Below are 26153 nucleotides of genomic sequence, written 5' to 3'. Positions count from 1 at the left end.
CAGCATGCCACAGAGGGGCTCAAGAGCATTACTCTGGGATTGATTTCTGTTTTGCCATCAGTAAGTCATCTCCCTTTTCTCTTGCTTTCCTTCTCCTACAGGACTGATCTGTAAGTGCTGGCAGGCGGAGTGTACATTGCCAGCTTTGGGGTCTTGGTGGTGCTGGGGCCTCGAGAGCAGGAGAAATGAGGTATGGGCTCTGAGACATTGCATCATATGGTTGTTTGTGTGACGGTCACACTCATCTTGCAGCTCCATACCATACCTGTTTTGCTGGGGGGGCAGCAAGCATTGCACTGAACTTTCTGGAACGTGTCTAGTGGCTGCACAATAATTTTTGAGGTTTTAAAGTCTGGGGAATAAAAACTACATGACTGTTAGATGAGCAAATACAATAAATGATAACGCGCTGTTACTCATATTTCTTTTTCATTTCAAATACCAGAACTATGACCCATGGGTCCAGGGGAAGAGACTCAGGATTTTTATTCCTGCTGCTCCTGCGCTATCTCTGGAGACCAGCAGTCTGTAATTGAGGCATTATTCACTTCAGTAATATGTACTGTTCAACCTACCTCTGTTAGTACTCAGCACCTGAGCTGCACAAGTAGAGCTGCACAGTCAGCAGCAGAGGGAACTCTAATAACAGCCTACAAAGGATACATAAACTCTGCATCAGTAACTTTCCTTTACATCTGCAGTGGAGATGGGCAGGAAAACGATATATTGATGTAATTTTCAGAAGCATTCAGCATCCAGGTTTTAAATGAAAAATAGGAAAATTATATATTTTTAGAAATAATTACAATTTTTATGTGGGTCAGCTGATGCATTTTGTTCATATCTTTGAGCTCTGGTTTAATTTAACCCATCCAGCTTTTTTGTAGATAAAGATAATGCTTACACATCACTTTGTGCTACTAAATGCTGTATAAATACAAACTGGTGTTTAGTTAATTCATGGTGAATAATTCATTAGATAATCTACATCTAAGATTTTTTTTTTCTTTTCCTGTTTCTGAACTACCTGCAGACAACATTTTTTTTCTTGGTGATGAATAATTTCTGTAAATAATCCTTATTCTGCATCATTTCTCTGATCAGCTTGCTATGAATATGCAAAATTTCAACTAAATGCAGATTTTAATTGGAAAGATGTCATATGTTGTTATTCCACGCTCTTCTGACATGCATGCACATTCTTCTATTTGCTCCAGTGATTGTGTCTCTGAAGTTGTTTGTGAACAACAGGTGGGGAAGAAAATGAGGTGAATTCACTTAGTCACCCTTTCTATTTATATTACAGCACACGTTAGGACTCCAGCATAATTTATGGATTCACAAAGCTAGATGTTATACACACGCAGAGTAGGAGGCAATCCCTACCAAAACACTTTGCATGAAGTAACTCAATGATTTAGAATGGTACCACTAACCAGAGAGGATAATTTTATTTCCTATTTTCAAGCTGGGAAGGTGAAACCCATGAGCTGTGTCCACATTGAACTCATCTCTATGTGAAGACATTAGCTGATACATGAGGCTGGGGCTGTTGCCTCAGATTAGTAAGGCCAGAAGGTGAAAGAACGCAGGAGTAGGCAGTACAGCACATGTGTTAGGATGATTATGGAGGAATGTCCCAGCCCCGCTTCATACTAGTCCATATGAGCTAGTTACATACCATTCAATGTACAATGCAGAAGTCATCCGTGAAAGAGGGACTTAAATGTAGTGTTCTCCCCTTCCAGGAAAGCCATTAGTAGAAAAGTCAGTCTCGCTGATACTTCCTTGTCAGGGCTAGTGGTTCTTTTATTTATTCATGCCTGAAGGAGCATCTTCAACAGAAAGGCCGTAGAAAGCTCAGATGCCCTTGGCTTGTGCTTTGTATGTTGGCCTAGAGCTAGGGAGAAGTGGCTCTGAGGCTGTTCAGAGACTTCCCATGCTGAGTGAGTGTTCACCACAGAGCTTCCCCACCATCACCTGGAGGAAAGTGAATTGCTTTTCCTTTCCCAAAGGCTGTTCTTCTAAAAGTTTTAGCAGTGCATTTTTGAATCCAGACGTTTTGGCCAGGCAGAGAGAAGACAGACGAGCTTTTGGATTCTGGTGGAGCATCACTGTAAGCCTTATCAAGGCTGTGTCATCTCTGGCCAAGATTGGAAGCAGGACTTGGAGTGAGAAGAGGATTTAAATATTGAAAAAAACTCAGGAACCTCTCAATAAGAAGTAGCAGATGAGTGGCAGTTCTGAGCATTGCAAAATTTTCCTATGTCCCACTTTATGTGCTTATGTTCCTTTTTAGATCTGAGCAGAATTAATTTACCCAAGGTCACACAAGGAAAAGAAACTGAATCCACGTATCCTGAGCAGTAGCCCAATTGTTTACACAAGGCTGCTCTTGGAGTATCAGTGGAATGTTTTTGATGCTATTACTGCAGCTCCTTTCCTAAGTAAGAAGAAGCAAGGAGTCAGAAAAAACTGAAGCCAGTGGCAATAACAAGCATAGAGGGAGGGACTACAATTTTTGGTAGTGAAGGAAAGAAATCATGATGCTGATACCAGTTCTCTCTTGGAGGCAGAAATGTGTGAAAGGTAACTACCCCCCCTCAAGTAACAGCAACAACAATGATGCATCAGGACCCCTAGTACCACAATACTGAGAAAAAGCAAAGGAGACAGAGAGGGCTGAGGGACACACCAAAAATACACACAAAAAAGTCCAAGATCAGCAGGCACAGACTCAGCAGCATCAGCACTGAAGATGGTGAGGAATCCTCCACAGGAATACTCTTTGGTGTTGATGGGAGGTGTCACAAAATCTATACAAACAGAAACTGGGTTTTCTTTTTTCTGAATTCCACCTATGAAACTCCTGAACAATTGATAAATACTGACTAAGACTGTGCTGGGAAGAGGTAGATGACTGTCAGAAGCAAGGAAGCACCCCTACTTTTATTGCAGTTTGTGGTAGGATTCAAGGAAGTGGCTTCTTAGGGGCTTGAGAGAGCTTCTGCTGACACGTTGCAGGTTATTAACAAGGAATATTTCCCTTCTTCCTATCACTGATTAACTAATTATATCTGCATAGTTCAAATAAAGATGTTCTGAGATGTCCCTTCACAGGCAGAGCAGGAGGCATGCCTCTGTTATTTGATCTGTACTCTTACGTTTGAATTTGGTATTCATGAAAAAGAACAGCAGGTAGAGCCAGAATCAGCACAGGCAAATACTAGGCCAGCCTGGACCCTGCAACGTTGCCCTGGCATTTCAGCCCTGCTGTGCATAGGCATATGCTGATATGATCTGGCCTCAACCCCAATGCAGCTGAACTGAGCCCTGGGTCAGCAGCAGTATTTTCAAGTTCAAAGCAAGCTTCAGTTAATCCCATATGAACTGTGAGCACCACAAGCCCTGTTACTTGGAGATACAGAAAGTCAGGAATGCTGGAGAATTTGTGAATAGGAAAGTTTTTCTGTCTTGCTAAAGAAGCACCATTAAATTAGAGCCATGTGCTCTCTGGATCTTGTCTTCCAAAACACAGACCCTCTGGTATGCCAAGATCCAGCCTGCTCTGAGAACATATTATACGTATAGTAATTCACTACACATATTCATGTGTGTTTCCCAGCTCTTGGCTGGGAAAGAGTTAATTTTCTCCATAGCAGCTACTATGATGCCATGTTTTGGATTTGTGAGAAAAACAGTGCTGATAACACAGCAGTGTTTTAGCTATTGCTGAGCACTGCTTACACAGAATCAAAGCTTTCTGTGTGCGTAGGCTAGAGGTGAACAAGAAGCTGGGAGGGGAAACAGCCAGGGCAGCTGATGAAAAGGATATCCCATAACATGTGATGTTGTGCTCAGGAAAAAAAAAAAAAAAAAAGACGGAGAAAGGAAGAGAAATGGGGGGATACATTTAGTGTTGTCTTCCTGTTATGCATGTTGGAGCCCTGGTTTCCTGGATATGGCTGAAAACCTTCTGGCTGATGAGAAGTGGCGAATTAATTCCTTATTTTGCTTTGCTTTCACATGAATCTTTGGTTTACCTTTAAACCGTCTTTATCTCAACCCATGAGTTTTTGCATTTTTACCCTTCTGATTCTCTCCCCTATCCCACTTGGGAGGAGTGGGTGAGTGGCTGGGTGGGCCTTGGCTCCCTGCCGGGGTTAACTCACATCAGTGTGCATCAGAGCCTTCAACAAGACTCATACGTGCTGGTTTTGACTTTCCTTCAGGGGAAATTGTAATCCACACAGGGTTTTCTTGAAGCTTCCAACGTGTATTACTATGCAAAACTGACCAAGAGGAAAACTACTATATTAAATGGCCAGCACTGCGAAGTCCCTATCAGTCCACCTTTCTAGGAAGATTCACAACCATTCCTTCCACTCTCTCCTTGTCACCTGGCTCCTGGGAGCCTTACAGTAGTGGTTTCATTATTCTCATAACAGTAGAGGCAGATATTATTTGTGGAGTGAGTTGCTTTGGTTCATATGCTGATTGCTATCTTATTGCAGGCTTCAGTTAGAGACATTTTAATGATGCTCAAAGAGCTGAGTTATTAAAACAAAGCCAGAGGCAGCCAAGCAGAAAGGAGCTACAGTCAGCCGAAGAGACAAGGACTAGAGCATTGTTCTCCTCCTCCCAGTGTCAGCGTGCAGTGCAGCACAGGGAGTCCTGGCTTATGGGCAAAGTGTTACTGTAGTTGAGCTGAGGCCCTCCTCTGGTTCACTCCACAAGCAAGAATTTTATTCGGGAAGTACTAAATTCAGCTATGCAAGAAGAAAAGCTTTGTAGTTGATTCCAGTTCTCACATGTGCATGTGCTCCTTCTGACCCCTGAGACTGCAGGGAAGAGAGTGAGGACAGGCCCAGAGACTTAGTGAGGTCTTGCACTACCACAATAATAGTCATTCGTTGAAGGGGTGGGTAGGTGGTTCTGGTTATCCATCTGTGGGTTTCACAGATAGTGTACTTCTTACAAGAAGCAGGAAAGGTCTACGTTTACGTGCCACAAAAGGATCGAGATTTTGATTTTATGGCCAACCTTAGAATCTTGCAAAACTCAAAGCCTCCCCTGTTCTGATGGGAGACCACAATACTCCTCCAAGATCGTGACACTCCCTGAGGCTCCTGGAGAAAAACAAATAAATAAATAAATTGCTCTCCTGTTCCAGCTCAGCTCCTCCCAAGATCAAGCCCCGGGCAAATGATGAAGCCTATCTGTTTCTGCAGTAACTGTACAAAAGTTTATGCTGCACGAGTCACATGAAAGAGGACAGAGGGAAGGAGTGGGATGGCCACTTCCCACTTTGTACAAGACTTTGAAAATGTACGGTACTGAATTAAAATAAAACCTGTGGATCTATAGGGGAAAAGTCCACCTTTCCTCCTTTAAGAAAAGACAGTGCTTGCCTGCAAAATCTTCTCACTTGCACTTCAGGTTTAAGTCTCTTTGTATGTCACAGAGGAAAATCTTTCCCTTGATAATCTTCTTTCTGTCCTATAGGTAATTGAACAGCGTATCCCCACAATAAACCCTTCAAAAGGAATTACAAGGATTACCTATCTCATATTCACCTCGTTTCACTCTCTGCAGATGTTGAATGTGAAGCATCAGTTTCTTCCTAATCCACATAACTCAGATACATGGAGTTTTCTGTCGGATACCTTAGTCCTTTTTCTTCTTTGCCTAGCAACAGTTTCAGAAGACAACCAGCTGAACTCAAAAAATTATAGAAAAGTTAGCCTGAGAAGCAGACATGGCTCTTCAGGAGAGAAATCTGGGGTATGGAAGAAAGGAAAGGGAGAAAGTACGAAATAGGTGTAGAGGTGTAAGTCTCAGGGGACTGGGGCAGGAAGATTGTGGCCTGATCCACAGGCTGATATACATCAGGCTTTGCATTTTGTGGAATGGGCTATTAGTCAGATAAGCATGAATCACTTTGCTAATTGGCAACACACATGGAGAAAAGGACAGAATGTGGTGACATTCTGCAAATACTTAATGGCTGTAGATACAAGGGAGAGCAGTGAATGTAATTAGTGAAGGTATTTCACAGAGGTAAAATAAAAACCACATTGATTTAAAAAAAAAAAAAGGAAAAAAAAAAGGGAGTTTTCTGAATGGGCTAAGGCAATATCACTAAGAAATGGGTCATTGAAGTCACCTAGCATCTAACAAAGTATGTTATCTCCTTAGAAACAAGAGAACATACAGTAGGACTAGAAGTTGGAAAAAAAATCTTTACCTATGTATTTTTAAGTAGGTAATAAGGAACTTCTTGAAAGCAACATCTTCCCCATAAACTGTCCGTCGTGGTATACACGCACAACATTTAAAGGCTCCACAAATGTGTCAGGAGTTGCTTCTCTGTGGGACAATGCTGTGGGTCTGCCTTGCTCCAGCTTGCAGCGGTATAGGAAGATTTGATGCTTTGATGCCTACTGAGAAGCCACAGCTTTTCAGGGCATAGGGGTTCCCGATTTGGTAACAATCCAGTCAGAGGAGCAACTAACCCTGCTGACTTGCTAAGGCGATGGGAAGCCGGGATTATTAGACTACTGGCAGCAGTTCACTGATGAGACTGCTTCCAGACCTGACCTGCTATGCGCTGCACTGTGCAGACACGGCTCCTCAGATGGCTGTATTTCAGGGATCCCTCCCACGCTGATCTGAGAGGATTGCAAGCTGAAGTCCTGCTCTCAGAAGGGATATTGGAAACACAGACACAAGCTAGTAGATGTTTTACTCAGCATAGGCAGAGCAGCACAGCACTTTGCCTGCGTGGATAGCTAGGAGTTTATTCATTCTGAGTACTGCAGATCATGAGTTCAGCTCAGCTTTGGTGCTGGTGAGCTGGCTCCTTAGCATGCCTAACTTTGCCAGTCTACAGGATTTGTAACTACCACAGTGACCGTATTCACTGTGAGTCTTGTCTAAGTCACTTAGAAAAAGAGTTAGCATAGAAAGTCAAGGAAATACGGGTTTCTCAGGGTTAAATCTCTTCTGAAATATGGATTTGGTCTCCACAGTTATTTAGGTGCTTTTGGAAAATGTTCTCTGTCAAGCATTGTTACCACGGGAAGAACAAGAGAATTTGTGTTGACCAGTATTTCTTTCCAATTCTTCTTTGCTTTCTCTCATTTCCTTTTTGTCTGCAGTGTCAGTCTGTCTCCTTGTTCTGTCTAGGAAAATCTTAGTTGCACTTTATTTCTTGTGTTTGCAGGGAATAACTAAGCCTTTACTTCCAACCTGACAAATAGAGATCATAGCCACTTTGCCCTGAATTTGTTGAGGTGCTATCAATTTCTTACTCATACAGCTGCTGTCATGCTGCTCCAATGGCTGATATTTGTGAAACAAACTAAGAAAGAAAAAGAAAACAAAAAGAAAACAAATAAACAAGCAAACAAACAACAACAACAAAAAAACACAACCAACAACAAAAAAAATCAAGTCCTGTTCTAGTTTGTCTTAAAGGCAATTTCTCGAGTTCAGAGAGTGATCCCTCTTAGTGTCTGGAGTTCAAACCTGGCATTAAGGCTAAGAGCTTCATACCTCGTACTATGGTATATGAAATTCCTCAACGTGGGTCTATAAAGCTGCATCATAACAGAGATATGCTCTGCAAGTGGGGAAGAGAGAAGTGATGGAGGTATGATGCCTGGCATGCCACATAGCATGAAGGTCAGAGCATTTTAAAATTGACCCACACAAATTCCTTGTACTCTTGCAAAATCCTGCCAGGTGGAGCCAAGGTGGAACTTGACAGCATGCTAGCAAATGGTCCAAGTTCAAAAGGTAACCATTTGGTAGAGATATTTTTTTTTTTTTGACTTGATGAATTTTTACAAGGATCAGAGGGACTGAGGTTTCTGCTGTATTTCAGTATTTTAAGAATAGTTAATGTATACCCTGGTAAACTGAGACACTACATTTGTGTGCAGTGATACAATTTAGCTCTGAATTTATTGACTGACAAGTTCCATGCTGCAAATTTAAAACTTTTTTTTTTTTGACTTATAACTTGTTAAAAGAGATTCCAAAATACTGTACAGCTTGTATTGCAACACCTCCAAGATTCCTACAGCTTTTAGGAGGGAGAGAATGAAAAGAGGTAACAGCAAAGTCAAAAAGTCTTTAACCTAATGCATAAATAGATGAGAGGAATAATTTTGGTCAAACATTATGAAGCCATGATTATTACAAAAATGTTTCTATGAACATAATGTTGCTGCAGTCAATGCTTATTGGAATTTGTGTTTATTGTCCTTTGAAGACATTTCAATCAAATATACTCTAAGTAGAACTGAAATATTCAATAAATGCAATTAAATCTTATCCTGGTTAGCAAGTTGGATTATTTCTGGCTCCAACACTGTTGCTGGTCATAGACTCTGGGAGTGGAGCTTCATTAAGCTTCTGTTGACATTTCATTTAGCACTTTGAAACATAGCTTGCTATTGTATGTGTTTTTGGGCTTGGCAAGCCTAACGGGGTGAAAAATTCCTGAATCTCATTACTTGGTGAGCAGGACTCCAAGCTGGAGAAGGGAACAGAACATTTTGGAACAAACACAGCTGAGAGCAAATTCCGAGTTCAGGTGGGATTCATCTTATTTATCTTCCATTTTTTGAATCTTAGGTAACTCAATTAAGGTAATATTTAGGTTCCCAGAGAGGAAGAAGTCAACTAACTGCAAGTCATCCTATCTGTATTAGACATTTCACTAAAATGTGTGCCCAGTTGGAGGCATCCATTGCTATCCTCTGTCTATAGGGAAAACTTAGAGATTACACAGGATGTATAACTCTCAAATAGCTCAAATCTGGGGATAGAAATCTCTCCTAAGAGCCTGATGGAGCCTGATTCAATGATACCTTTTCCATTCAAAGGAATTGGTCATGCTTCATCTAACAATTTCATAACATTCAACCTTTACTTGTAGAACATTCAGCCTTTACTCATACGGGAGGAATGAATCAGGCTTACCACAACCTGAAGCTTTCTATTACACATCAGCAAAGTATAAGTCCCCAAACACTTTTTGATTGAATGGCCAAATGTCATTAACTGTATTGATGAGTGGGGGAGAGAAAGGTGAAAAGTTATGCACACTGATGCTGCAGCGACTTTAGTTCAATGCTAATTCCATCAGACTGTATTGTCTTCTGTATAACTAGCAAGACGAAACATACAGCCATATGCATGTCTGTCTACATTCTGCTTTCAGTAACAAGGAAAGAACAACTCCCTTTTAGCCTTCAACCTTACCTTCCTTTTATACACATATACACATGGTACACACTTTGTTTTCCTTCAGGATGGTAATGAAAATACTAAAAGCTCAAGAGAAAATCACCTGAAGGACAATGCAAATCTTCACACAAATAGCCTGTGTTGTGCCTGACAGTCTCTTCTTTTTCTGTATCCTGACAGATGAACATGATGCACAATTAAAGTTGTGAACAGAAAATGAAAGCAAGTTGACAGAAAAGAAGGGTCTGAATTGAAGAAAACATAGTGATCAATACCATAGCACACTACTACAGTGTTCATAGAAACAAACTCTTGGAACTGAAATGATTCACTACTCCAAAGCAGCATAATTTAAATATATAAAAATAGAGCTACCTTGAAGGGGAAAGCTAAAGCCAAATTATATCTCCAAATCTGTTTAAGGGAGAATAATCTTGTTCTCCAGTCTGGGTGGCCATAACAATGGAAGAGACTAGAGCCATTTGAATGACATAAAGAGCAATTCTCTGTAGTTTTTTGACTTCCTAAATGATTTGGTAGAGGCTGCAAATACAGCCCTTTCAGGACCATTGTCAGCAAACAGTAACAGGATAGTTTTAATTGTATATTCACTCACAGAAAACCAGTTTGAAGCTTCTGTGCTCTTGCACCCAGGGAAAGTCACTTTTAAATTCACTTTCTGGAAGTATTTGTATTAGATAACTAAGACATGCTCCTGCAACTGGGGAATAGAAACACTACCACTAATCATGGTGGAACTGCATGGCTGTCTTGTGAATAGCAAGGTGCCAATAAAGGTTGTCTTGCAAAAATGTCATCAAATAATTTTGAATAATAAAGTCATCTGAAGCAATCACAATCTGCTAGTGGCTGTCTCTACTAGCACAGAGAGAAGACCATCAGGCACTTTTTACTACCAATTATTCAGCTAGCTTTACTGAGGAATGATCTTCTCAGAAACTTGAGCTTAGCACATCGAGTCTTAATTTTACAATTTGATTTCTTCCCATGTACTTCCATTCACTGGACTTTTTTCTCTACCCTCAGATCCTTAACCACAGGATTTGGTTAAAAATGTCTACTTTAAAGTAATTAGCAGCACTTGTATGGGAACTTAAAGTCTGAAGAACAGTGTCTTCAGCAGATACGTGTATTTATTTTGGGTGAGAGTCCTAGTTCTGATCTCCCTGATTGGACTGGGGCTATTAGATATACACTGGAAAAATAAGCAGGCTGGCTTATATGCTTTGCTGTTTCCAGTCCAAAGCCTGCAAACAGCTAAAACATCTGCAGAAGAAACCTAAGGAAAACAGGGAATGGCATTCAGATCTTTTGCAGTTCACACTGCTGCATTAGTTACAGGATGACATATCTTCCTTAGAAACTGAAAATGAAACAGAAGCACTTCCTGATTCTCTCCCACTCTTCTTCTCCAAGTAACATATGGATCATGACACTGTCCTTGCAGAGAACTGTTACCTACAACACTGTGACCTGGCACGACTTCATCTTACAGAACATTCCCCCCCTCTGCCCAGGTCCTCCTCCCTCAAAGTACTGGCAGAATTAAGGGAAAAAAATATGTATGAAGAGAGAGAACAACAAAGACGCTGTAGTACAGAACAAAAGGGAAATTCTCAGCTGGGATTTGCAAGGAGAAGGGGAAGTTAAGAGAAATTGCAAGGCTGTTCTCTCACTGACTTCCCAGAGAGGTACAAACAGTGCTCAGAGGCACAGGGAGTTAAGGCCAGAGGGAAGTAATCTATGAACACAAAGCTGTAGGCACTGGGGGTGGGTTGAGTTTGTTCAGTTTTGGGCCCCTTGCTACAAGAAGGACATGGAGGTGCTCGAGAGAGTCCAGAGAAGGGCAACGAAGCTGGTGAGGGGTCTGGAGAACAAGTCTTACGAGGAGCGGCTGAGGGAGCTGGGGTTGTTTAGCCTGGAGAAGAGGAGGCTCAGGGGAGACCTCATTGCTCTCTATAGGTACCTTAAAGGAGGCTGTAGCGAGGTGGGGGTTGGTCTGTTCTCCCACGTGTCTGGTGACAGGACGAGGGGGAATGGGCTGAAGTTGCGCCAGGGGAGGTTTAGGTTGGATGTTAGGAAGAACTTCTTTACTGAAAGGGTTGTTAGGCATTGGAATGGGCTGCCCAGGGAAGTGGTTGAGTCACCATCCCTGGAGGTCTTTAAGAGACGTTTAGATGTAGCCCTTAGTGATATGGTTTAGTGGAGGACTTGTTAGTGTTAGGTCAGAGGTTGGACTAGGTGATCTTGGAGGTCTCTTCCAACCTAGACGATTCTGTGATTCTGTGATTCTGAGTTTTGTTACCTGCACCATATTATACCTGTCCCTCAATGAGTTCCATGAGGCAGGGTGCTCCCAGCAAACAACTACTGCTGCTCCAAAGGTTTCCAGTACCCTGAAGTGTTTCCTTCTTCCCCTCTGGAGCCACAGGCTGCCCAGGACACTCAGCATGAGTGTGCCAGGGCAGAGAAGGTGCACGTCTGCATCTGCTTCCCTGCTCATTAGGGCCAGCCTGACTGCAGTGAGTGCCAGCTTCTTCTGGACTGCAGCGTGCACTTGTGTTATCACTTCATTTTGGAGCCTGAGAGCTCTTCAGAGGCTGAGTGGTGAGGGTAATAAGAGGTGCACGCTGAAACAAGAACTGGGCAGGGGCAATCATCTTTATCTTGTGGTTTGATGTCTTTGTCATCCGGATGAGTCTTTGCTGCCTGTTAGTTCCCAAGACTAAGTTGATAACATAGGTATTAATTATTGTACAAAATGTGCCGCTGACTAACTGAATGCTCCGCTGTAGGCACTGTGGTGATGCGGCTGATTTAATGCATGGCTGCTGACTGGCGCTCCTGGGGGGAACACGCTTCTGCTTCATTTCCAGTCTGCAGCGGGCTGTTACAGGTGGCTGTCTGTGGCAGAGCTGCTTCCAACCCAGCATTTGTGGCAATCCACGGGTTGTCTACTCACAGCTGAAGATGTTGATGGGAGGGCAATTGTGGCGGTGCCTAAATAAAGCCATCAGGTGGGAAAGAGATTGTCACGGGTGAGTTTTCTGTGCACTTACAAGGATGTGAAAGTGCTGTGGTGATGTGGGACTGTTTTCAGAGATAAACTAAAACTCAGTGCATCTGTGCTGGATATGACTTTACTACTAATCCAAACCATGGCAACTGCTAACCCAGTGTATCTAGCAGAGCTGTGGCAGGGATGGGGGACTCCCGTATGCTGTTTGAGATGCAGTCTTGGGAGTCCTTGCTGGCAAAGCTGTCAAAGAGTGTGCAGTCAGAAGCCCCACAAACTTCATAAAATTAACAGCTGAAAAAAGGAAAGAAAGAAATAAAGAAAAGGTAACACTCACACGGGTCTCCCTGCAACTATCCTGCTCCCCTGGGATGTGCAGTGCTCTGTTGAGCTACTGCCAGCTGTCACTGTGACCAGCTAAGGCAGCACATCTGTGGATGCCGTAAGTCAGCAGAAATGGATGCCTGTACTCACAACACCAGAAATGACTTGCTGTTTTCTGAGCTAAGAGAGCACTGCATGACTAAGTCGCAGGCCCTTGTGTCTGCTGGGGCCAGCTGTGTCCCAGAGGGGATGTCCCCATTAGAAATTCTCTGCTAGTTGCCCTGCATACATACGGTATGGGAAAATCCCCTCCATAAACAAGTTTAGCCATGACATTAGGAAGGATGGACAAGGAAAAGTTGCTGTGCTACCAGTGGTGTTCCCTGACTGGCACAGGGCACAAGTAGAATTACCCTTATCTCCTTGCTGATCTCCACAAAGTCCTTGTGCTGTTATGGTTGTTGCAGCTGCACCATGGTATTTTGCAGCACCTTTCAGCAGAGGATTATTCTGGGCCTGGCAGAGTTCTCCTAAGGCTTTCCTTTCCTCTCCTCTCCTTTTCCTAAGCTCTCAGCTGGGACCTGAGTTTACCACAGAAGGCTTGCAATCCGCAGCTGACACAATAACTTCTGCATTGTCTGCAAATACCCATCTCCTTCATATCCCTCCAGCCAGTCAATTGCCTGCTGTGTGTGCTTTACGGATATTTCTGTTTTCCTCTTGCTCTGCTTAGCAAACATGTTTGTCCTGGCCCACGCGAACAATAGCTGTGTTGAATAGCTGTAATGAAAGACATGGAGAGAAAGGCTTTTTTTTTCTTTTTTTTTTCTTTTTTCTTTTTTTTTTCCCTGGGAAACCTGTTGCTTAACCACTTGTTGGCAATTCCAGGTCATTATTGATGGCTATGAAAGTGCACTTTGCAAGAAAATGCAAAGGGCTGCTTGCATCATACCCTCTGCGGATCTTCCCCAGGCAGCACAAGCCAGGCTGGCTGCGGATGCTCAGGAGCAGGGTGCACTTCATCCATCTTCTGCAGAATGTCAGACTGAGCACAACTGCGTAGCAAGGCTGGCTCTGCCTGGCAGAGGGCTGCGTATCCTGCTAGGCAGGACACCTACACCTGACTGTACTTCCCACAGCCAGCCATGTGCTTTCAAGGCACAGGAAAGCATGTGCTCTTGGGCAGAACTGTCTGCCACAACATTTTCTTCCTGAGCTTCTCGGCTTCTCCCTCATCCCCCAAGCAACTCGCATAAGTGCAAAGAGGAAAAGAGAACCATGCACAATTATTTGGGTTGAAGGAAGTTGATGCGTAAGGGACGGTTGAGAATACAGCAGAGGTGGATATGATCAGGAAGACACACTGGTAGAAGAAAATAGGGGTGTGTTGTGTAAGGGGGCATGGAGACAAAAAGAGGTGGGGTAGGAGGTGGGGTTGCATAAGAAGGGCAAGTGTTGGAGTTTCTTGGGGAGTTGGGATGAGAGAAGACATGGCAAACTGGGAGGTAATAGGAAAGGGTTGTTTGTGTGTGTATGTCCTACCTGGAATAACAGAATGTGGCTTGAAGCATGTTGGAATCATCTCTACCTTTTATGGGTAAAGAGAGGCCCAGGAAAATTAATAATAATAGTAATAACAACAACAGATACAAAAAGAAACTGCTAGGTTGTGCTTGTGAGTGTGACAGATCCTGATGAAAACATGGGCTGAATAATGGTATTAATCAGCCTGTGCTGAAACCACTGGCTGCAGATGTCTTTGCATGTTGAGCTGCAAGGGCTGCTGTTTGGCTGCATGCTGCTGGCTCAGCAGAGGACAGTGCTACCTGTTCCTGCCAGCCTTGCTCCCAGAAACAAACTGGCGGGGCACAGAGGGATCTCCCTTCCAGCAGCAGTGTCAGCCCGTGCTGGCACTCAGCTGGCAGAAGGCAGGGAAAGCAGCTGCCCTCTGCAAAGGGCTCATGGTGTTTGTGCTTGAGGGCCTCTCATCTGCTAATCTCACAAGAAGATGTGCTGCTTTCTTTGGCCTCCCTCAGCCTCCGTCTTTCTTGGAGGCTATTATAAAAACATTTTTTTTTTAAAGGGAATTTTTAAAGAGAGGAAAGGCAATATCGTTGGCGCATAGGAACCCTGTGTTTTGGGCATGACTGTCTGCATTTGGTGCCTGCATTTTTATCCATGCTTAACTGGGAAATTAACCAGGGATTTAAGATGTCTTCTGGCACCATTCAGTTTATCTAAGTGTGAGGATAGAAATGAGTTATATATGCTTGGGAAACAAGCGCCCATAAGGATTCACCCTGTAACTGTAGAGGCAATCAAGTAGATAAATGGATAAATTTCCTTGAATGGCCACACTCAAATGTCTTCCCTGACCCCCTCATTAGGAACTAATCTTCTTCTTTAGCAGGACTAGAAAGTGCCTAGAAGAGACATTATTCTTTCTCCCCTTTCTATGCACCCTTCACCTTTTCTACCTTTGCTGCTTCTGACCTCGCCTGCTGTGGGTCACTTTTACTGCATCTATTGCCCTGTCTTGACCGCATTTTTAGGCTCTGCTGGTCACTTTCTCTCACAGTCTTGCCAGCAATTCTTCATTTAGTATGCAAGCACTTATACTCCCCTCACAAGGAGATGAAATATCTCCTAAATGCCGAATTATATTTAAACACCCAGATTATTAGGATATAAATATCTCCTTGGTATAAAGGGAGAAGAAAACCACAGAGGGGCAAAGTTGCATGTCAGCACCTTAGAAAACTCACTCACACCCGTGCTATTCCAGCATGCAGTAGGGAAAGGAGACAACAAAGGAAGGTTTACGGTGACTAAAACAGCGCTAGGAGTCAGTTCTGCTAACTGAAGTGGTCAGGGTTGTAGGGGCCCCCTTAGGTGGGGGCTGCCTGCATGAGGGAGATGGATGAGCTGAGGTCCCAGTGACACCTCAGCTTCCCACAGAGAGCTTTATTTTGAGTTAAGTCAATCTTCCCTGCTCCCAAGCCTTTGAAAACTGTTTGATGAGACACTGTTCTGCCCATTCACCCATGAAAGAAAAAGCGAAGACAGGTGCTTAATGAGTGTTAATAAATAGTACTTTATTTCCATGGTAACATTTATGCCATTAGGCAAAGACATTTCAACAAAGATGCCCTTTCTGAAACAGAAAAGTACAGCAAAAATTCATTTTACCTAACTATAAGCACTTATAAGCACATCCTTTGGGAGTTTTCTTGCCCCTAAACTCCCTCAAGAGTAGAAATGAGATAGAGGTACCTCCAGAGATTATTAAATCCAGCTACTCTCTCTCTCCATCACTCCATCCATCAGCTGCAATGGGTCCCTGCTGAGTAGATTCTGTCTCCACCTGGCATTTGTTGTCCATGCTCTTTAGAGCGGTGATGTATCTTTGCAGCACCATGTTGGTTGCTGCCATGGATATGATGCTCTTGCCTCTGAAGGAAGGTGAAGATCCTAACAGTTCATTATATAATCCTATAATCACGTGTATAATCATACATAACCAATAATCATGCACCCATGGACATGGTCAGTGTTTAAGAAAGGTTAATGTCTTCATTATGCTTTGAATATGTACTTGCTGATGAGTGTGTGATACTTAAAGACATCTGTTGAGCCGGTATAATGAGGAGGTACCAATGTAAGTACCAGTAAACAGAGAAAATAAGTAGTTCTCTGGAACCATTCTTTTACCCTGTAGTTATTTTCTTGGATGAAGGAACTATATGCTGTCCTTCAAGATGGAGTGGGTCTTAGGGTCTTGCTATGACCCTCCATGAGTTTTCAGATAAGCCTTATGTTTTTCTCTTGGAAAGGCTTTTGGAAATGTTATCGTATTCATTTTATTTTAGCAATCACACTTTAAGAGAACAGAAAACTGTTTGAATTGATGGCTTTGGCTTCCCAGAGGTACTGTGCTGTCATGTCTGATACCCCTCTGAGACTTCAGGTGACTTAAATGTGTCACAGGACCCTGCCACTATTTTCAGAGGCTTGTCACTTCAGTGTGGGATGGAAGTGGAGTTAAAAATGTTTGAGAAGAATATACACTGCAGTTTCTTACTGTCTGCATTTCTAGGTTTTAATTCTTTAACCGTATGTAAACTCTTCTTCAAAGCTTGGGTACTAGTAGTACAGAACAGGATCCCTCCAAGTGATTTATACAGGTGCATCTGGCCATGTCATTGAAGACTCACTCTGTTAAAGGTCCTTTGAGGATCAACAAGATTTCTATATAGGAGAATGCGCTGATGTGGCTCTTCTGTCAAATGTCAGATTTTTGATTCCCAGTCCTTTTCATATTCTCCAACCTGTACTCCTGATGTGGCTTCCCAAGTACTTTCAATCTTAGGGTCTAAATAATAAACCACAAATGGTTTATTTATCTAGTTGATTAATCAAATGGGAGATCAAGAAGGAAATGGGGTTCAGAGTCCAGCCAGCTTCCTCTCCTCCGTGCTTCTTCATCCCCCAGAGCCTGAACTTCTCTGCCTTCTGTATGCCCGTGTGCCTGTGAAAGCAGAGTCTGCACTTACCTGTGCACTTAATAGATGCTCTCCCATATTGCACCAACAGTTTGCAAAGGATCTGATAACCAGTTAGGAAGATACATGGACCAGATATACATCTCATTAGTGGGAGTGGAAAAAAAGGAAGTAACTCATTTTGCTACTTTCTTACTTGTGAGCTCAAAATCTTCCCTTCCTTTCTTTTCTTCTTCTTCTCTCCTCTCCCTTTTCCTTGCTGTCTCTAGACTGTGTGACTCTACAGCAGAATAGTTCAACTCCCTTTTACAAGTAATGCATTCAGATTACAATTTTTCTAGAGAAGAAAGATGAAAATATATGGTGTGTCAAATCATATATTTTATCTGTCATCTAAACTGTACAATTTTGTAATATCCTTTTATATTTTATATTATCATGCATTTTAGATACAGTGCTGCATATTTCAGACACCTGCTGTCTGTGACGTATTATACTAGATTGACTCATGCTGCAACAACTTCTCAGTTATTTTTATCATCTCATAAAAGGATAAGAGCTACATCCCTTTGCTGTTGCTTTCTTTGCCTTGCACTATCTAGTAGAAGCCATGGAAATAGACAAATGGTCTTTTCCATAACCACGTGGATAGAAAGAAAAACAGGAAATGATCTGAATCTGAAAGTGTCTGTGCTTCTGAAATAGTGTTGTATTTAGTTTCTAATTTTCCAGGTATCCCAGAACAGCCTCCCTGCAGCTGTAGTGCATTCTGTGTGCAATAAAAGAGTTATACACTCTTGGTCTGACTCAGCACTATTTGCTGGAAGCTTAATTTTGCCTATGAGTCCTCTCATTCCTCTGTGGGAGTGTATGTGTGATGCAGGGAGAGATGGTACCATATGAAGAAACTCCAGGGCTTGTGCTGAATGCTGGACTCTTAGTCCACATAAAGCTAGGGTGGTGTGATTTATACAGTGGATTTATATACGTGGATTGCACTGAATTCATGTTCATATTGAGCTATTGATGGTGGAAGCCATTAATCATGTACCAAAATTGATAGGCAGTGTTTTAAGACCACTCTGTACACTTGAAAGTGGTCTGACAGAGTAGAAGGCAAAGGGCAAAAGGGTGTGAAAGAAGATTGCCAAGGAAATGGCATGAAGCTGCAACAGGAGAGGTTCAGGCTGGATATCAGGAAAATGTTCTTCACCAAGGGGGTGGTTGGGTACTGGAACAGGCTCCCTAGGGCAGTGGTCATGTCACTGAGCTTGCCAGAATTCAAGAAGTATTTGAACAACATTCTTAGGGTCTGATTTTTAGGTGCTCCTGTGTGGAGCCAGGAATTGGACTCTATATTCCTTGTGGGTTCCCTCCAACTTGTGATATGCTATAATTCTATGACCTGCCTGGTGGAAGTCTTAAAAGGAGCTGGGTAAGTTGAAAAGTCTACTGAAGTTTCATTTCTGTTGGACTGTAGGTAGGGCAGAACTCTGGCGCTGAGAGACACCTGAGACAAATGACATGGAAAGTTCTTTGTCTGTAGCTCTGTTTATAACCAGTGGCCTTTTGCGTATTCATCAAGTCTCCTGCTATGTTGAAATATTAATGTCTTATAAGATTAATTGCCACAGGGAGATGTAAACTGCTCCAGACACAATAAACAGCATTTTGGCCCTTTCTCTAAGCTCACCTGAAATGTTTCTGGTTTCTTTGATTTTTGAGCAAGTTTCTTCTTCATTTCATCCAATTTGGAAAGCCAAGAAGAAAATCCAAAGTTAAGTATTTCTGATACATGAAACTTCAAGAAGTACTCAAAATCTGTTGAAAGAACAAACTGCTGCAACATTGCTGGCTAGTCTCCCATCTCAAGAAACACGAAACAACACTACGTCTTTGGGATACTTACTGAAGTACAATTATACTGCTTTCATACTTGTCCGTCTGTGATTTAAACCCATAAAAAGTAAAGATGGTTCAGGCTTCTTGTTTATAAAGACCAGGTAACACTGCTGGATAGGCTTTAGCCATAGAGATAACACAAAGCTGTAATTTCCATTTTGTACTCTTCAGACAAAAGGGATGGTAGATGGGGATGAGTGGATTCAGGGGACTACAGCAACACAGCCCTGGAGATTAGACATCAGGGATGCTGACAGAGCAAGCACAGCTCAAGGGATAACAGGATAAGTACCTTCTGCCAATTTGTTTCAGACAAATTGTCGCCCTGCTACGAGATGCTTTGTAGTCGAATAAACAACTCTTCTCCTAGGAAAGACCAAACAAACCACCCGACAGCTTCATATGAATGCTTGGCAGATGTTAACAGCCTTCAATAACCATTCAGCTCATCTGGACTATTACAAAATGGTGTCCATCTTCATCATTCTGTTGGTCATCTGGTGCTTCAGAGCTGGTGCTGGACCCCATCCTCTCCTGCCCGAAAACGAGAACTTTTTCCTTCCATCTTGCCGACAGCTGCATTGCTTCTTAGCAATCTGTAAGTTCCTACTTAGACTATTATTCACTCAACTGAAAAATGAAAATTCAAATTGGAAGTGTTTAGTTGATTTCTAAATGTGTGCCCTGGAGGAGGTTCTCCATTTAGTGGAATCTGCCAGAAAGTAAAATAACTCAGAGACTTCTATATAGTCTTGTGGGCAGGTGGGCTTTAGACAGCATGAAGATTAAACTGCAAAACCTAATGTAATGATGCATTTTTATTGCATCCAAAGTAATTTTTTCAACCAGCTCCAGGATTTTACTTTCAAAGAAAATATAGCTTAGTTTAAAATTAAAATAGATTAAGTGCATCTGGGGAATATGTACCAGTGCACATCTACTCTTCTAAAGTAAATTATTTCATGCTGTTTATGCTGGCTAAATAAAAGTGCATGTAAATATCTCCATTGATACACATATGTTGGTTTTATATTGCACAAAGGAAGAAAAAAAAGGGCTTGAGAAGGCAAATTCCTGAAACAAAAATCAAGCTAATGGCTTCCGAGTAAGATGTTAGTAGCACTAGCAAAGAGTTAGAATAGCAAAACCTCTCTATCTTACTGTTTATTCTTTTTTTTTTTTTTCCAGATCCTCTTCTTGTAACATCGGATGCTAAGTTTTACTGACTATCTTGCCTGAAAAGGCATGTCTTGGGATCAGCGCTACCTTGATAGACTTTATAGCTGATATTTGTAAAACTTGAAAATGAGCACGTCATTATAATCACTTCATCCTAGGATCACTGGCATTTTAAGGTGTAATGAAATAGCATTCGTGTTATTCATCTAGTGGACTCTGAGGCAGTGATGCCAAATGGAGACAGAAGTGGTGGGGAAAAGTCTCTTATGCACTGCTGAGTGATGCCAACACGTGGGGCGGCTTGTGTTCATTCAACTCTTGTGTTAGTGCTGCACCACGAGTCCATGCTCCCCAGCCTACTGTGCCTGGCAACTGAGTGCAGTGACACTGGGTAGCGATGAACAAGGTGTGGGGAAATGGCACTCTGCGGGGACAGCTGAGGTGTGCAGGGCAGGGTGATGAGTCTCTGGCTGTTTGCAGGGTCCTTGCTCTGATTTTCCCTCAGTGGTCTTTTCCAATATAGCTCTGTTTTGGGGTACATGCTGATTAGATGGCTTTGTGGTGGTGGTGGTCTTCTTCTTCACAAGTCCCTTTTGAAACTTATTTAAATGAGTAGTCACAGGAAATTAGCTTAGTTTTATGTTCCAACATGAGCTGAGACAAAGTATTAATTTGACAGCTGGGCTCTGCCTCTATTGATTTTATATTCCAAGTGCAAGTGCAGATCTTTGGGGCAAGATACAGTTCACAGAAGCTGGAATTATGGTTATAGGTGATTAGTATGCAGACCATGGACAGCTGAGGTGAGAAGAATTGGCCCAAAACCAAAAATGTCCATCATCTTGGGGCAGGGAATGCTTTGCTATGCTTGGTGTTCTGCTCAACATTATCCCTAATTTCCGGTTCAGGCTGAGTATGATGGGCCAGAGGCAGACAAAACACAAATGTTCTCTCAGTACAGATCCCATTATTGCTCAAACTCACCTTTGGATGCCAGATCCCAGCCCCACCCAAACAGCACCTCCAGGCTCTCTCATTCACTCAACCCTGACTCAAATTGTTGGCTTAGACTGAAACTTAGATGCCTCACCACAAAGATTCTCCTGACACAGATCACTCTGCTGCTCCAAATTTCCCGTGTTTACCTGATGTCAACTCCACTCCAATGCACCTCTACACTCACTTTTTCACTCAATCTTAACCCTAATTTCTGTCTGTCACTGGGACTGGGACATCCCCTTCTCAGGCCCATATGACAAAGTTTCTTTCACCACAGGTTTCTTTGTTTTTGTAGCTTTTCTTTGTTTGCCCACTCATTTTAATTGATTAAACATTAAACAATTTTGACCTTCTGTGTTTAAAATGGTAGTCATCCTCTTGGGCTTTTTTCCTGTCCATTGTTTTTGTGAGACAAAACTCTTCTGAAATCCAGTTGGTTGCACTGACACAAGATGCCCACTCCACTAACATCAAGTGGAACACACTATTGTTGTGTGTAGAGGAGGGCTGAATATGAATCAGAAAATGTCACTTGGTTTTGTTGCATGGTACAGAGCAATATCTGTTTGCCTGAGAAATGGGGGAAGAAGGCAGCTGTGTTTGGCCTTTATGCCTTACCCAATTTTCTCGAAAGCAGGGAACTGGCTGTGTGATCTGCAGGGATTTCACTGAATGAATGCAACCTCCATCTGTTCAGTGATACCAGCTTTCTAAGACTTCTGATGGGGAAGCATAAGAGGAACTGACTCTCAAACAACATTAGGGTCACTCTTTTGAGTAAGCTCCACTCATGTAAGCAAAAGTAATAAAGTTGGTCACTAACTCTCTAAGAAGTTCCCTTCTTGAATATTCCCTTCTTGAATAAAAAAGCAAAAGTTGACCATAAGAGAAATCTAGAGACAAATCATTTCAGCTTTCCTGTAGACTCTGTATTTTACTGGTTCATTATTTCAACATCCCTAGTTTCAGCTTTTGCCATTTGTCAATGCACATGCCCAGCAACAGCACTCAAAATAAATTTACAGCCATCCTTCTTAAAAGGGGGTCTGTTACCACAGAAGATAGCTTGAAGGGCCTAGATCCCCTTGGTACTTTGTCGTGATCTGCTCTTGTTACTATAAACATTAAAGGATGTCAGACTAGCATATTTCCCAATTTGCACAAATTCTAGAAAGATTAAAAAAGAGACTGTACTATGGACTTTTTCTACTGCGACTGATGTGGCAATTGCATGCTGTATTAAAAAAAATAAAATCCTGAAGACCTGTACTAACAAAACCTGAACACACTAGTTTGCAAACAGCAATTAAGAAGGAAAAAAAAAATAGAGAACTAGTGGTTTCCCAGCTGCCAAATGCTATCCAGGGCTTATTGACTATCTGATTAGAATGAAATGGAGCTGAAATGCAATTGATTCAGGAATAAACAATGCATCTACTTAGGGTGATGGCCACAGAAAGCGTAAGTGGTGAATGAGCCCCAAGTCAATTTATCAGGGGTTTCTACAGCAGTTGCTCATATATATTCAGTATTGTCTCTCAGAATACACCTTCTCTCAGCTCTGTACAAAAATGCAGCTTCCTACTCAATCTTTCTGAAATTGAAAAAGGTCCTGTATATATCACAAAAAGTCGCTCATCGTATATCCAGCAAGTGCTCTATTTAGAGCAAGGAAAACAGCATTAGCCTTAAAGCTAATTTGCTTACTTTCTCTGTACTTCTTGGACTACTGGCTAAAGCAGTATTTCCTTGCTCTGAGAGTGTTCAGTTTACTTACCCTCCCGTAATCTTCTTTTCTTCCGTATAAACAATTTGAAAGAATAGAGTGAATTTAAGAGTTCACTTTTTCCTTGCCAGTCATGGTCCTTCCTGTCTGTAAAACATTTTTTTTTCTTGAATTATCAGACTAAGAGAGTAGCATTCTCTTCCCTCTGTTCACAAGGAGATTATCTCCTTTCTCTATGGATGTGACTTCACACAGTCTGTAGGAAGGTGATGTAGGTGTATTATGCCTTGTTTATTTACAATAGATCATATTGCCCTATATTTTCCCTATCTGTTTTAATCAGGAGCTGGTCTCCTGCTTTATACTTTGAAAATTTCAAGCTGCGATTGTACAGTTAAAGACAACAAACATCTCTTGGTAAGGTAATTTTTTGTTTTACATGGCCATTTGTATATTTATTTTTAATTTGATTGATATTCTCATCTGCTGGCCCATAAGCTCCTGGGCTTAGTTTATGCTAATGACTGACAAGTTTTGCAATTCATCAAGAGCTAAGAACATACTGTATTTTGTGAAGAGTTCTGCTAGCAATCTGTATTACTCTCTCCCCAGTCTGTTTTCTTTTGGATATGGAAGAATTGGAAAAATTGTGCTTAAAATCTTAGCACATTCCAGTCGTTTAAAAAGGACGCTATGCTACCCTTGTTGTTAGTTGCTTCTTTGGGGGGGGGGGGGGCAAGGGGGGAAGGGGGAGAAAAAAAGTTGCTTTTCACTTTGTATACTTTGACCTGTTGGCTTATGAGTTGAGTGAAATATAGAAATTCTAAAAACAATAACAATATCTAGCTTTGGCCATTAAAAAAAAAAAAAAGAAATCAAGAGGTTTTTGATAAGACACCAATTTAAAAAAGTTGATCATAGCAGATGACTAGCTAGGTGATTTTCTAGTGTGGAACAAAGCAAATTTAAAATATTTATAGGTAGAAAAATCATAAACAGAAGTGAGGACTTGGTATTACTACCTTTTATGGTATTAAAGACGTCAAGATAAGTTTCGGATGATATGTACAGATAAGTTTAGGGTGATCTGTAGAGTAGTGGATTATTTTAACCTAACACAGGGATGCATAAAAATACTTAACACCTAAAGACAAAATTAATCAAATAAAACTACAAATATAGCTTTTATTTATTTATTTTTCAGAGACATTCATTAACCCCTGGAAGAATTTATACAATTCTCTGATGTAAGCAGTGTCTCTTGAATTCTTTACATAAAAAGCTTTCTAAAACAGACGTAATTCAAAAAAAAGTTATAAGTTTGATAAACGAAGCACTTGATGAAATTTTGCAGTTTGCACCCAGACTACAGATTCATAAAGATACCTTTCAGCCTTTAAGTTTGAACTATAAAACTGTAGTCTCAGGGACTGCATTAACTGACTTAATTTAATCCAAAATGTTGTTCCCAGAACCTTCTCATGTCAGAGGTGGTCATAAATTCAGACCTAGTGTTGGATGGAACAGAAAGAAATGTTTACTTCCATTTTTTTTTTTTTTTTAGGAGTCAGGTGAATAGGAGAAAGATGTGGAATTACAAATCTTCTATAATATTATAGGGTAAAAGGCATAGGACTTAGGGTGCCTCCACCTCATCCTGTAGAGGGATTTTCTGCTGAATGCTGAAGCTGAGCAGATGCACATGGGAGCAGCAAGCTAATCCCCCTGGATATGACAACTGATAACCACCTTTGAGATTTTGAAGTCTGCATCTGTGACTCCTTTCTGAGTCTCTTTGTTGACTTCTGCATTGTGGATTGTGAGAAGTAGTAAGTTTGGAGTCAGCTGAGCTCCACAAGCAGTGTGCTATGAAACCCTAGGTATGTCCAAGGCTCATCCCTGGGAGAAGGAGGACCTAGACAGGTTATACATTTGTACACATGAAATATAATCTCAAGATGAAACAGCACAAGTGAGAATAAAATGGGGAGGCCTCAACTGTTACTGGCTAGACTGTGCATGCCAACATTATCCCAAAAATTATGGGATCATCCCAGTGAGGTGGGGCCCATTGTTCTTTCTCTTAGATGTATTTTGTTGAGTTTGTTTCAAGAAGAGGAATTACATTATGGAGCATTATTGCTGAGTCAAGGACTAACAATTAATAAACTCTTTGCAGCTGATGCACAGGTACATTAAAGGACTTGTAAGAAGTGGAAGTCATTTAATCGGGGAAACAGAAGTTGTTTAGCTTAAGATGGACTTCATGCATTTTGTGTATTATGAAGACCTCTTCTACTTACAGAGCAGCATAAGACAGTTTCCTTGTAAATGAAAATAAGTTATTTTATTTTTAACAAGAAAAACTTCTGGTACTAGGCAGACTTCTTAAGCATTACTTTTTCTAAAGGACTTTACTGGATGCAAAGGAAAGAAAAAAGAGGTTTTCCAAACGGAGGAAAAAAAATCACTTTTGAATTCCAACTATTTTAATGTTTCTGTTTTGCTTACTTTTCATCTATGATTAATAATATCAGAAAGGATTTCTATAACATGGTTGCTATGGTAAAAGTAGGCTTGTGTCCTGTCACAGAAACCTTGAACCACAATTAACTGTTTAATGTTTTTGGAGAAAAGGAAGATGTGAATAACACATTAACACCTTCAGAACCAGCAGCCTTTCATACTAATAATGCTGGGCAGAGATTTTTCCCTTTCACTAGGAAGCTTTAGGGCTGTTCTTTAGTACACATCAGGTAGTTAGGGGAATACTAATGATGCTTTTCAGGACATCTTGCTGAACTTACAAATTGATGCATTTGAGGGCCAGAAAGAGATCTAATATTCTGTCTGGCACGTTTAACATAGGTTATACAGCTGAAATGAAGAAACAAAACAAAGCGAAACACCACCACCAATAATGTTTGAATGATGGCTTTTCTCAAGAAGTAGATCCATATACATTTTTAAAACTTCTAACATTAGAGAATTCATTGCATCTCTTAAAAAGAAACAAACAAAAATAAAAGAAAACAGTATTGTGCTGTGTATTTACTTTAGCTCTGATGTTAAACAAAGGCAGAACGTTTTTTACTGCTGTTTCTGCTGGTTGTCTAGACTTGCACAGCTCTTCCTTAATGTGAATTTTCTCTGTGTCCTGTCTGGTTGCTTTTCTGTATGCAAACCTGCATGGGATAACCGTACAATGAGAGCAGACTGGGACTTT

The 26153-nt window shown here is 41.5% G+C and overlaps 1 long non-coding RNA gene across 1 annotated transcript; it reads left to right on the top strand.

Annotated features, from left to right (window-relative positions):
• Positions 1–15945: 15945 nt before the first annotated feature.
• Positions 15946–22506, top strand: LOC310896564. The gene is made up of 3 exons (XR_014581608.1): positions 15946–16081; positions 19394–19621; positions 20212–22506. It is a non-coding gene; the product is annotated as an uncharacterized lncRNA (long non-coding RNA).
• The last annotated feature ends 3647 nt before the right edge of the window (positions 22507–26153 follow it).

Source organism: Anser anser (genome assembly GCF_964211835.1).
Source record: "Anser anser genome assembly, chromosome: 3".
Taxonomy (NCBI): domain Eukaryota; kingdom Metazoa; phylum Chordata; class Aves; order Anseriformes; family Anatidae; genus Anser; species Anser anser.
The sequence above is the reverse complement of the archived record's forward strand: the minus strand, read 5'-3'. Positions and strand labels throughout refer to the sequence as shown.